Raw genomic sequence first — 11,702 nt, 5'->3', positions numbered from 1 at the left:
TCTAATTGTTTGTGGTTTGCTTTGAGGTTTTCCTGGGAGATCAGTATTAGATTCCGATGCACTACTGCAGCTTTACTCTATCCCTTGGACCCTCACCTTGACGATGAAACACAGAAATTGCGTCGGTATTATATACTAAAGGCACAATGCATACTTAAGTACAAGAAGTGTATATCTGCTCGTTGCTTGTGGTTTGCTTTGAGCTTTTCCTCAGAGATCAGTATAAGACTCCGATGCTCTACTGCAGCTTTAATCTATCCCTTGCACCTTCACAATGGCGATGAAACACAGAAATGGCGTCGGAATGTAATACTAAAGGCACAATGAGGACAAAAGTACAAGAAGAGTAAATCTTCTCATAGTTTGTGGTTTGCTCTGAGCGTTTCCTTTTAGATCTGTACTAGATTTCAGTGCACTACTGCGTCTTTAATCTATCTCTTGGACCTTCACATTGACGGTGAAACACAGAAATATGTGTCGGGTTTTAACGCAAAAAGCACAGGGAGGACTGAAGTACAAATAGAGTCAATCTTCTCATTGTTTGAGTTTTGCGTTGAGCGTATCCTGGGAGATCAGCATTAGATACCGATGCACTACCGCAGCTATACTCAATCCCTGGAACCTTCACAATGACGATGAAACTCAGAAATTGCGTCGGGAATTGATACAAAAGGCACAAGGCCAACTTAAGTACAAGAAAAGTAAATCTTCTAATAGTTTGTGGTTTGCTTTGAGCGTTTCCTGGGGGATCAGAATAAGATTCAGATGCACTACTGCAGCTTTACTCTATCCCTTGGACCTTCTCCTTGACGATGAAACAGAGTAATTTCGTCGGGATTTAATACAAAATGCACAATGTTGACTTAAGTACAAGAAGAGTCAATCTTCGCATTGTTTGTGGTTTCCTTTGAGCGCTCCCTGGGATATCAGTACTAGATTTTAAAGCACTACTGCAGCTTTACTCTATCCCATGGATCTTCACATTGACGATGAAAGACAGAAATTGCGTCGGGATATAATACAAAAGGCACAATGCCGACTTAAGTACAAGAAGAGTAATTCTTCTCATTGTTCGTGGTTTGCATTGAGCGTTTCCTGGGAGGTCAGTATTAGTTTCCGATGCGCTACTGCAGCGTTACTCTAACCCTTGGACCTTCGCATTGACGAAAAAACATAGAAATTGCGTCGGGATTTAATTCAAAACGCACAATGGCGACTTAAGTACAAGAAGAGTAAATCTTCTGATTGTTTGTGGTTTGCTTTGAGCGTTTCTTTGGAGATCAGTATTAGATACCGATGCACTACAGCAGCTTTACTCTATCCCTTGGACCTTCACATTGACGATGAAGCACAGAAATTGCGTCGGGATTTAATACAAAATACACAATGCCGACTTAAGTACAAGAAGAGAAAATCTTCTCATTGTTTGTGGTTTCCTTTGAAGGTTTCCTGGGAGATCAGTACTAGATTCCGAAGCACTACTGCAGCTTTACTCTATCCCTAGGACCATCACATTGACGACGAAAGACAGAAATGGCGTCGGGATTTAATACAAAAGGCACAATGCCGAGTTAAGTACAAGAAGAGTAAATCTTCTAATTGTTTGTGGTTTGCTTTGAGCTTTTCCTAGGAGATCAGTATTAGATTCCGAAGCACTACTGTAGCTTTACTCTATCCCTTGGACCCTCACCTTGACGATGAAACACAGAAATTGCGTCGGGAATTGATACAAAAGGCACAAGGCCAACTTAAGTACAAGAAGAGTAAATCTTCTAATAGTTTGTGGTTTGCTTTGAGCGTTTCCTCAGAGATCAGTATAAGACTCCGATGCACTACTGCAGCTTTAATCTATCCCTTGCACCTTCACAATGGCGATGAAACACAGAAATGGCGTCGGAATGTAATACTAAAGGCACAATGAGGACAAAAGTACAAGAAGAGTAAATCTTCTCATAGTTTGTGGTTTGCTCTGAGCGTTTCCTGGTAGATCTGTACTAGATTCCAGTGCACTACTGCATCTTTAATCTATCTCTTGGACCTTCACATTGACGGTGAAACACAGAAATATGTGTCGGGTTTTAACGCAAAAAGCACAAGGAGGACTGAAGTACAAATAGGGTCAATCTTCTCATTGTTTGAGTTTTGCGTTGAGCGTATCCTGGGAGATCAGCATTAGATACCGATGCACTACCGCAGCTATACTCAATCCCTGGAACCTTCACATTGACGATGAAACTCAGAAATTACGTCGGGAATTGATACAAAAGGCACAAGGCCAACTTAAGTACAAGAAGAGTAAATCTTCTAATAGTTTGTGGTTTGCTTTGAGCGTTTCCTGGGGGATCAGAATAAGATTCAGATGCACTACTGCAGCTTTACTCTATCCCTTGGACCTTCTCCTTGACGATGAAACAGAGTAATTTCGTCGGGATTTAATACAAAATGCACAATGTTGACTTAAGTACAAGAAGAGTCAATCTTCGCATTGTTTGTGGTTTCCTTTGAGCGCTCCCTGGGATATCAGTACTAGATTTTAAAGCACTACTGCAGCTTTACTCTATCCCATGGATCTTCACATTGACGATGAAAGACAGAAATTGCGTCGGGATTTAATACAAAAGGCACAATGCCGACTTGAGTACAAGAAGAGTAATTCTTCTCATTGTTTGTGGTTTGCATTGAGCGTTTCCTGGGAGGTCAGTAATAGTTTCCGATGCGCTACTGCAGCGTTACTCTATCCCTTGGACCTTCGCATTGACGAAAAAACATAGAAATTGCGTCGGGATTTAATTCAAAACGCACAATGCCGACTTAAGTACAAGAAGAGTAAATCTTCTGATTGTTTGTGGTTTGCTTTGAGCGTTTCTTTGGAGATCAGTATTAGATACCGATGCACTACAGCAGCTTTACTCTATCCCTTGGACCTTCACATTGACGATGAAGCACAGAAATTGCGTCGGGAATTAACCCAAAAGGCACAATGCCGACTTAAGTACAGAAGAGTAAATCTTCTCATTATTTGTGGTTTGGTTTGGGCGTTTCCTGGGACATCAGTATTAGATTCCGATGCACCTCTGCAGCTTCACTCTATCCTTTGGACCTTCTCCTTGACGATGAAACAGAGAAATTGCGTCGGGATTTAATACAAAATGCGCAATGTTGACTTAAGTACAAGAAGAGTCAATCTTCTCATTATTTGTGGTTTCCTTTGAGCGCTTCCTGGGAGATTAGTACTAGATTCCAAAGCACTACTGCAGCTTTACTCTATCCCATGGACCTTCACATTGACGATGAAAGACAGGAATTGCGTCGGGATTTAAAACAGAAGGCACAATGGTGACTTAAGTACAAGAAGAGAAAATCTTCTCATTGTTTGTGGTTTCCTTTGAAGGTTTCCTGGGAGATCAGTACTAGATTCCGAAGCACTACTGCAGCTTTACTCTATCCCTAGGACCATCACATTGACGACGAAAGACAGAAATGGCGTCGGGATTTAATACAAAAGGCACAATGCCGAGTTAAGTACAAGAAGAGTAAATCTTCTAATTGTTTGTGGTTTGCTTTGAGCTTTTCCTGGGAGATCAGTATTAGATTCCGAAGCACTACTGTAGCTTTACTCTATCCCTTGGACCCTCACCTTGACGATGAAACACAGAAATTGCGTCGGGAATTGATACAAAAGGCACAAGGCCAACTTAAGTACAAGAAGAGTAAATCTTCTAATAGTTTGTGGTTTGCTTTGAGCGTTTCCTCAGAGATCAGTATAAGACTCCGATGCTCTACTGCAGCTTTAATCTATCCCTTGCACCTTCACAATGGCGATGAAACACAGAAATGGCGTCGGAATGTAATACTAAAGGCACAATGAGGACAAAAGTACAAGAAGAGTAAATCTTCTCATAATTTGTGGTTTGCTCTGAGCGTTTCCTGGTAGATCTGTACTAGATTCCAGTGCACTACTGCATCTTTAATCTATCTCTTGGACCTTCACATTGACGGTGAAACACAGAAATATGTGTCGGGTTTTAACGCAAAAAGCACAAGGAGGACTGAAGTACAAATAGAGTCAATCTTCTCATTGTTTGAGTTTTGCGTTGAGCGTATCCTGGGAGATCAGCATTAGATACCGATGCACTACCGCAGCTATACTCAATCCCTGGAACCTTCACATTGACGATGAAACTCAGAAATTACGTCGGGAATTGATACAAAAGGCACAAGGCCAACTTAAGTACAAGAAGAGTAAATCTTCTAATAGTTTGTGGTTTGCTTTGAGCGTTTCCTGGGGGATCAGAATAAGATTCAGATGCACTACTGCAGCTTTACTCTATCCCTTGGACCTTCTCCTTGACGATGAAACAGAGTAATTTCGTCGGGATTTAATACAAAATGCACAATGTTGACTTAAGTACAAGAAGAGTCAATCTTCGCATTGTTTGTGGTTTCCTTTGAGCGCTCCCTGGGATATCAGTACTAGATTTTAAAGCACTACTGCAGCTTTACTCTATCCCATGGATCTTCACATTGACGATGAAAGACAGAAATTGCGTCGGGATTTAATACAAAAGGCACAATGCCGACTTGAGTACAAGAAGAGTAATTCTTCTCATTGTTTGTGGTTTGCATTGAGCGTTTCCTGGGAGGTCAGTAATAGTTTCCGATGCGCTACTGCAGCGTTACTCTATCCCTTGGACCTTCGCATTGACGAAAAAACATAGAAATTGCGTCGGGATTTAATTCAAAACGCACAATGCCGACTTAAGTACAAGAAGAGTAAATCTTCTGATTGTTTGTGGTTTGTTTTGAGCGTTTCTTTGGAGATCAGTATTAGATACCGATGCACTACAGCAGCTTTACTCTATCCCTTGGACCTTCACATTGACGATGAAGCACAGAAATTGCGTCGGGAATTAACCCAAAAGGCACAATGCCGACTTAAGTACAGAAGAGTAAATCTTCTCATTATTTGTGGTTTGGTTTGGGCGTTTCCTGGGACATCAGTATTAGATTCCGATGCACCTCTGCAGCTTCACTCTATCCTTTGGACCTTCTCCTTGACGATGAAACAGAGAAATTGCGTCGGGATTTAATACAAAATGCGCAATGTTGACTTAAGTACAAGAAGAGTCAATCTTCTCATTATTTGTGGTTTCCTTTGAGCGCTTCCTGGGAGATTAGTACTAGATTCCAAAGCACTACTGCAGCTTTACTCTATCCCATGGACCTTCACATTGACGATGAAAGACAGGAATTGCGTCGGGATTTAAAACAGAAGGCACAATGGTGACTTAAGTACAAGAAGTGTAAATCTTCTCATTGCTTGTCGTTTGCTTTGAGCGCTTCCTGGCAGATCAATATTAGATTCCGATGTACTACTGCAGCTTTACTCTATCCCTTGGACCCTCACATTGACGAAGAAACACAGAAATTGCGTCGGGATTTAATACAAAAGGCACAAAGACGACTTAAGTACAAGAAGAGTAAATCTTTAATTGTTCGTGGTTTGCCTAGAGCATTTCCTGGGAGATCAGTACTAGATTCCGATGCACTACAGCAGCTTTACTCCATCTCATGGACCTTCACATTGAAGATGAAAGACAGAAATTGCGTCGGGATTTAATACAAAAGGCACAATGTCGACTTAAGTACAAGAAGAGTAAATATTCATTTTGATTGTGGTTTGCTTAAAGCGTATTCTGGGAGATCAGTATTAGATTCCGATGCACTACTGCAGCTTTACTCTATCCCTTGGACCTTCACATTGACGATGAAACACAGAAATTGCGTCGTGAATTATCCCCAAAAGGCACAATGCCGACTTAAGTACAAGAAGACTAAATCTTCTCATTGTCTGTGGTTTGGTTTGGGCGTTTCCTGGGACATCAGTATTAGATTCCGATCCACTACTGCAACTTTACTCTATCCCTTGGATCTTCTCCTTGACGATGAAACAGAGAAATTGCGTCGGAATTTAATACAAAATGCACAATGCCGACTTAAGTACAAGAAGAGAAAATCTTCTCATTGTTTGTGGTTTCCTTTGAAGGTTTCCTGGGAGATCAGTACTAGATTCCGAAGCACTACTGCAGCTTTACTCTATCCCTAGGTCCATCACATTGACGATGAAAGACAGAAATGGCGTCGGGATTTAATACAAAAGGCACAATGCCGACTTAAGTACAAGAGGAGTAAATCTTCTAATTGTTTGTGGTTTGCTTTGAGCTTTTCCTGGGAGATCAGTATTAGATTCAGATGCACTACTGCAGCTTTACTCTATATCTTGGACCTTCTCCTTGACGATGAAACAGAGTAATTACGTCGGGATTTAATACAAAATGCACAATGTTGACTTAAGTACAAGAAGAGTCAATCTTCTCATTGTTTGTGGTTTCCTTTGAGAGCTCCCTGGGATATCAGTACTAGATTTTAAAGCACTACTGCAGCTTTACTCTATCCCATGGATCTTCACATTGACGATGAAAGACAGAAATTGCGTCGGGATTTAATACAAAAGGCACAATGCCGACTTAAGTACAAGAAGAGTAATTCTTCTCATTGTTTGTGGTTTGCATTGAGCGTTTCCTGGGAGATCAGTATTAGTTTCCGAAGCGCTACTGCAGCGTTACTCTATCCCTTGGACCTTCACATTAACGATGAAACACAGAAATTGCGTCGCGATTTAATACAAAAGGTACAATGCCGACTGAAGTACAAGAAGAGTAAATATATTCATTGAATGCGGTTTGGTTTGAGCGTTTCCTGGGAGATCAGTACTAGATTCCGATGCCTTACTGCAGTGTTACTCTATCCCTTGGACCTTCACATTGGCGATGAAACTTAGAACTTGCGTAGGGATTTATTACAAAAGGCACAATGCCGACTTAAGTACAAGAAGAGTAAATCTTCTCATTGTTCGTGGTTTGCTTCGAACGTTTCCTGCGAGATCAGTACCAGATTCCGATGCACTACTGCAGCTTTACTCTATACCTTGGACGTTCACATTGACGATGAAACACAGAGATTGCGTCGGGATATAATACAAAAGGTACAATGCCGACTTAAGTTCAAGAAGAGTAAACTTTCTCATTGTTTCTGGTTTGCTTTGAGCGTTTCCTGGGAGATCAGTATTAGATTCCGAGGCACTACTGCAGCTTTACTCTATTTATAGGACCTTCACATTGTCGATGAAACACAGAAATGGCGTCGGGATTTAATACAAAAGGCACAATGCCGACTTAAGTACAAGAAGAATAAATCTTCTCTTTGTATGTGGTTTGCTTTGAGCGTTTCCTGGGAGATCAATATTAGATTCCGATGCACTACTGCAGCTTGACTCTATCCCTTGGACCTTATCATTGACGATGAAACACAGAAATTGCGTCGGAAATTAACGCAAAAGGCACAATGCCGAATTAAGTACAAGAAGACTAAATCTTCTCATTGTTTGTGGATTGGTTTGGGCGTTTCCTGGGACATCAGTATTAGATTCCGATGCACTACTGCAAATTTACTCTATCCCTTTGACCTTCACAATGACGATGAAACACAGAAATGGCGTCGGGATGTAATACTAAAGGCTCAATGCCAACAAAAGTCAAGGAGGGTAAATCATCTCATTGTTTGTGGTTTGCTCTGAGCGTTTCCTCAGAGATCTGTACTAGATTCCAGTGCACTACTGCATCTTTAATCTATCTCTTGGACCTTCACATTGTCGATGAAACACAGAAATATGCGTCGGGTTTTAGCGCAAAAGGCACAAGGAGGACTGAAGTACAAATACAGTCAATCTCCTCATTGTCTGAGGTTTGCGTTGAGCGTTTCCTTGGATATCAGCATTAGATTCCGATGCACTACCGCAGCTATACTCAATCCCTTGAACCTTCACATTGACGATGAAACTCAGAAATTGCGTAGGGAATTAATACAAAAGGCACAATGCCAACTTAAGTACAAGAAGACTAAATCTTCTCATTGATTGTGATTTGGTTAGGGCGTTTCCTGGGACATCAGTTTTAGGTTCTGATGCACTTCTGCAGCTTCACTCTATCCCTTGGACCTTCACCTTGACGATGAAACAGAGTAATTGCGTCGGGATTTAATACAAAATGCACAATGTTGACTTAAGTACAAGAAGAGTCAATCTTCTCATTGTTTGTGGTTTCCTTTGAGCGCTTCCTGGGAGATAAGTACTAGATTCCGAAGATCTACTGCAGCTTTACTCTATCCCATGGACCTTCACCGTGACGCTGAAAGACAGAAAGTGCGTCGGGATGTAATACAAAAGGCACAATGTCGACTTAAGTACACGAAGAGTAAATATTCTTTTTGTTTGTGGTTTGCTTTGTGCGTTTTCTGGGAGATCAGTATTAGAGTCCGATGCACTACTGCAGCTTAACTCTATCCCTTGGCCCTTCACATTGACGATGAAACTACAGAAATTGCTTCGGGATTTAAAACTAAAGCCACAATGCCGACTTAAATTAAAGAAGAGTATATCTTCTTATTGTTTGTTGTTTGCTTTGAGCGTTTCCTTGGACATCAGTATTAGATTCCGATGCACTACTACAGCTTTACTCAATCCCTTCGACCTTCGCATTGACGATCAAACACAGAATTTGAGTCGGAATGTAATACAAAAGAAACAATGCCGACTGAAGTAGAATAAGAGTAAATCTCCTCATTGTTAGTGGTTTGCTTTGAGCGTATCCTGGGAGATCAGTATTAGTTTCCGATGCACTACTGCAGCGTTACTCTGTCCCTTGGACCCTCACATTGACGATGAAACACAGAAATTGCGTCGCGATTTAATACGAAAGGCACAATGCCGACTGAAGTACAAGAAGAGTAAATCTCCCCATTGTTTGTGGTTTGCTTTGAACGTTTCCTGGGAGATCAGTATTAGATTCCGATGCACTACTGAGGCTTTACTCTATCCCTTAGACTATCACATTGACGATGAAACACAGAAATTGCATCGGGATTTAATGCAAAAGGCACAATGCCGACTTAAGTACAGGAAGAGTAAATTTTCTCATTGTTTGTGGTTTGCTTTGAGCGTTTTTTGGGAGATGAGTATTAGATTACGATGCACTACTGCAATTTTTCTCCATTACTTGAACCCTCACACTGACGATGAAACACAGAAATTGCGTCGGGATTTAATACAAAAGTTACAATGCCGACATAAGTACAAGAAGAGTAAATCTTCTCATTGTTTGTGGTTTGCTTTGAGCGTTTCCCAGGAGATCAGTATTAGATTCCGATGCACTACTGCAGCTTTACTCTGTCCCTTGGACCTTCACATTGACGATGAAAAACAGAAATTGCGTCGGGAATTAACTGAAAAGGCACAATGCCGACTCAAGTACAAGAAGACTATGTAACACCACAGCTCTTATGCTGTATGGATTTACTTTTGCTTTTGTTTTATTTAATGTCATATTGTTGATCTTTTGTAAGTGTGTTTGAATCGATAACATAAAATTGTGTACTCTTTTCTTTGTCAAACTTTGACGTCATGATTTGATTGTATGCTGTGTAACATATCTCTCGTTTAAATGCTTTGACCCATTTGGAGGGAACAATACTTACTGTGTATGATTGTAATTTTGTGTGAATAATTTTTGTAGGAGTGTCAATATGTGAAAATGTTCTGTTTTATTCAATGTGTTTGTTTGCTCTTATGTAAACTGCTGACCTTCACTTAGGGCTCTTAGTAATTCTGTATGTAAATGGTGTAGTGGTTCCCCTCTGGAACGGAACTGCGTAGCGCGCGCAAATTGTGGTTGGCATAGGTGGAAAAGGTGGAACTGATAGTCAGTCGGAGACGAGCCACCAGTCGGAAAGGAGCTACCAGTCTGTGCACTGTCAATGTAAAGGTGCATATCATGCTGATTCAGAGAGAGGCTTTTACTGCTTCTTTCCAATGCCTCGGATGGGTGGATAAATAGTTGGATCTATTCTGGAATTTGTATGAATCACCGCCATGAAGATACGATAAAGTCCGGCAATTCTACCTGTAATTCCACCTACCAACATGCAGTTGCCACCACATTGCGCAATCACTGTAACGTAATACTATATTGATGTACAGTGAAGGATCAGCCTAATGGATGTGTTAGTGTGCTGAAATATAAGGTAATTCATATCGGAATTTATTTACCTACCTTGATTTTACTCCTCATCATAACACCTCTCAGGGTCCTCTCCGTTTGAAGTAAAGTGATTACCGAGTGTCCTTACTGAAAGTACGTTGAAGCCTAGAGCTCTGTTAAATAATGCCTCTTGAACTTATTAGAAAGATAGTTAAAGCTAATGTGGTAACAGAGTGAGTTAAAGCAAATGTTATTTGTCCAATAATAATTTTCCTATTGAAACTGTTATTTAAAGTGCTGTTACCAACTTCAAACTTTAGGCTGAGTCTTATAAAGTAAATGATCACGTTGTTGTCTGTAGTAAATTCTAAAAAAGGAGAGTCAGTTCCTTGCAATTTTGTCAACATTGTGTTTCGTTGTAGTAAAAGTGAGAAAGCTGCCGTTGTGAAACGTTACATTCTCATGTATGCCAAGTGTTTGTCTCTCTTGTGTGCATATTAACAGTATAAAGACCACTCAGTTTGTGTAAACCCTGAAAGTGATAGTGTTTTTCTGTACCTGTTATAATTTTGAAAATAGTTCCTGCTGCTCTAACTGTTAGCTTCAATCTTAAAACATATGTGTGTTAGAGTTCATTGCACTCGCGTGTTGCTAAGTCTAGGTTGTGTCTGTTGTGTTGTCCATTATAGTTACTTATACCTACTTTCATAAACGAGAATGTTAATCTTTCTCTTGCCTAATTAGGCTGGCGACCGTTTCCCTTATTCTATAAACAGTATAGCTAGGCAAAATTTTGTTTGTCACTATTCCAATATTAACGTAATTCTGACTTTCATTTCCGATAAGCCACTTCCATTAGGAACAATACTGTCAACTTAACAAAATTCCTCTCAGAGGGTAACACTGCTCTGTTGCTTTATACCATAACTGCTATAACAAAATAATTCTGTTTTACAAACTGCCTCCAGTTTTGAGGTTAGGGTAGAGCAGTAGCAGACGGGAGTGTTATAACTAAATCTTCTCATTGTTTGTGGTTTGGTTTGGGCGTTTCCTGAGACATCAGTATTAGATTCCGATGCACTACTGCAGCATTACTCTATCCCTTGGACCTTCACATTGACGAAGAAACATAGAAATTGCGTCGGGATTTAATACAAAAGGCACAAAGCCGACATAAGTACAAGAAGAGTAAATCTTCTAATTGTTTGTGGTTTGCTTTGAGCTTTTCCTGGGAGATCAGTATTAGATTCAGATGCACTACTGCAGCTTTACTCTATCCGTTGGACCTTCACATTGACGATGAGACACAGAAATTGCGTCGGGAATTAACCCAAAATGCACAATGCCAACTTAAGTACAAGAAGACAAAATCTCCTCATTGTTTGTGGTTTGGTTTGGGCGTTTCCTGGGACATCAGTATTAGATTCTGATGCACGTCTGCAGCTTCACTGTATCCCTTGGAACTACTCCTTGACGATGAAACGGAGTAATTGCGTCGGGATTTAATACAAAATGCACAATGCTGACTTATGTACAAGAAGAGTCAATCTTCTCATTGTTTGTGGTTTCCTTTGAGCGCTTCCTGGGAGATCAGTACTAGATCCGAAG

This window comes from Schistocerca piceifrons, chromosome X, assembly GCF_021461385.2.
Source record: "Schistocerca piceifrons isolate TAMUIC-IGC-003096 chromosome X, iqSchPice1.1, whole genome shotgun sequence".
Lineage (NCBI taxonomy): Eukaryota > Metazoa > Arthropoda > Insecta > Orthoptera > Acrididae > Schistocerca > Schistocerca piceifrons.
Note: the sequence above shows the minus strand (reverse complement) of the source record.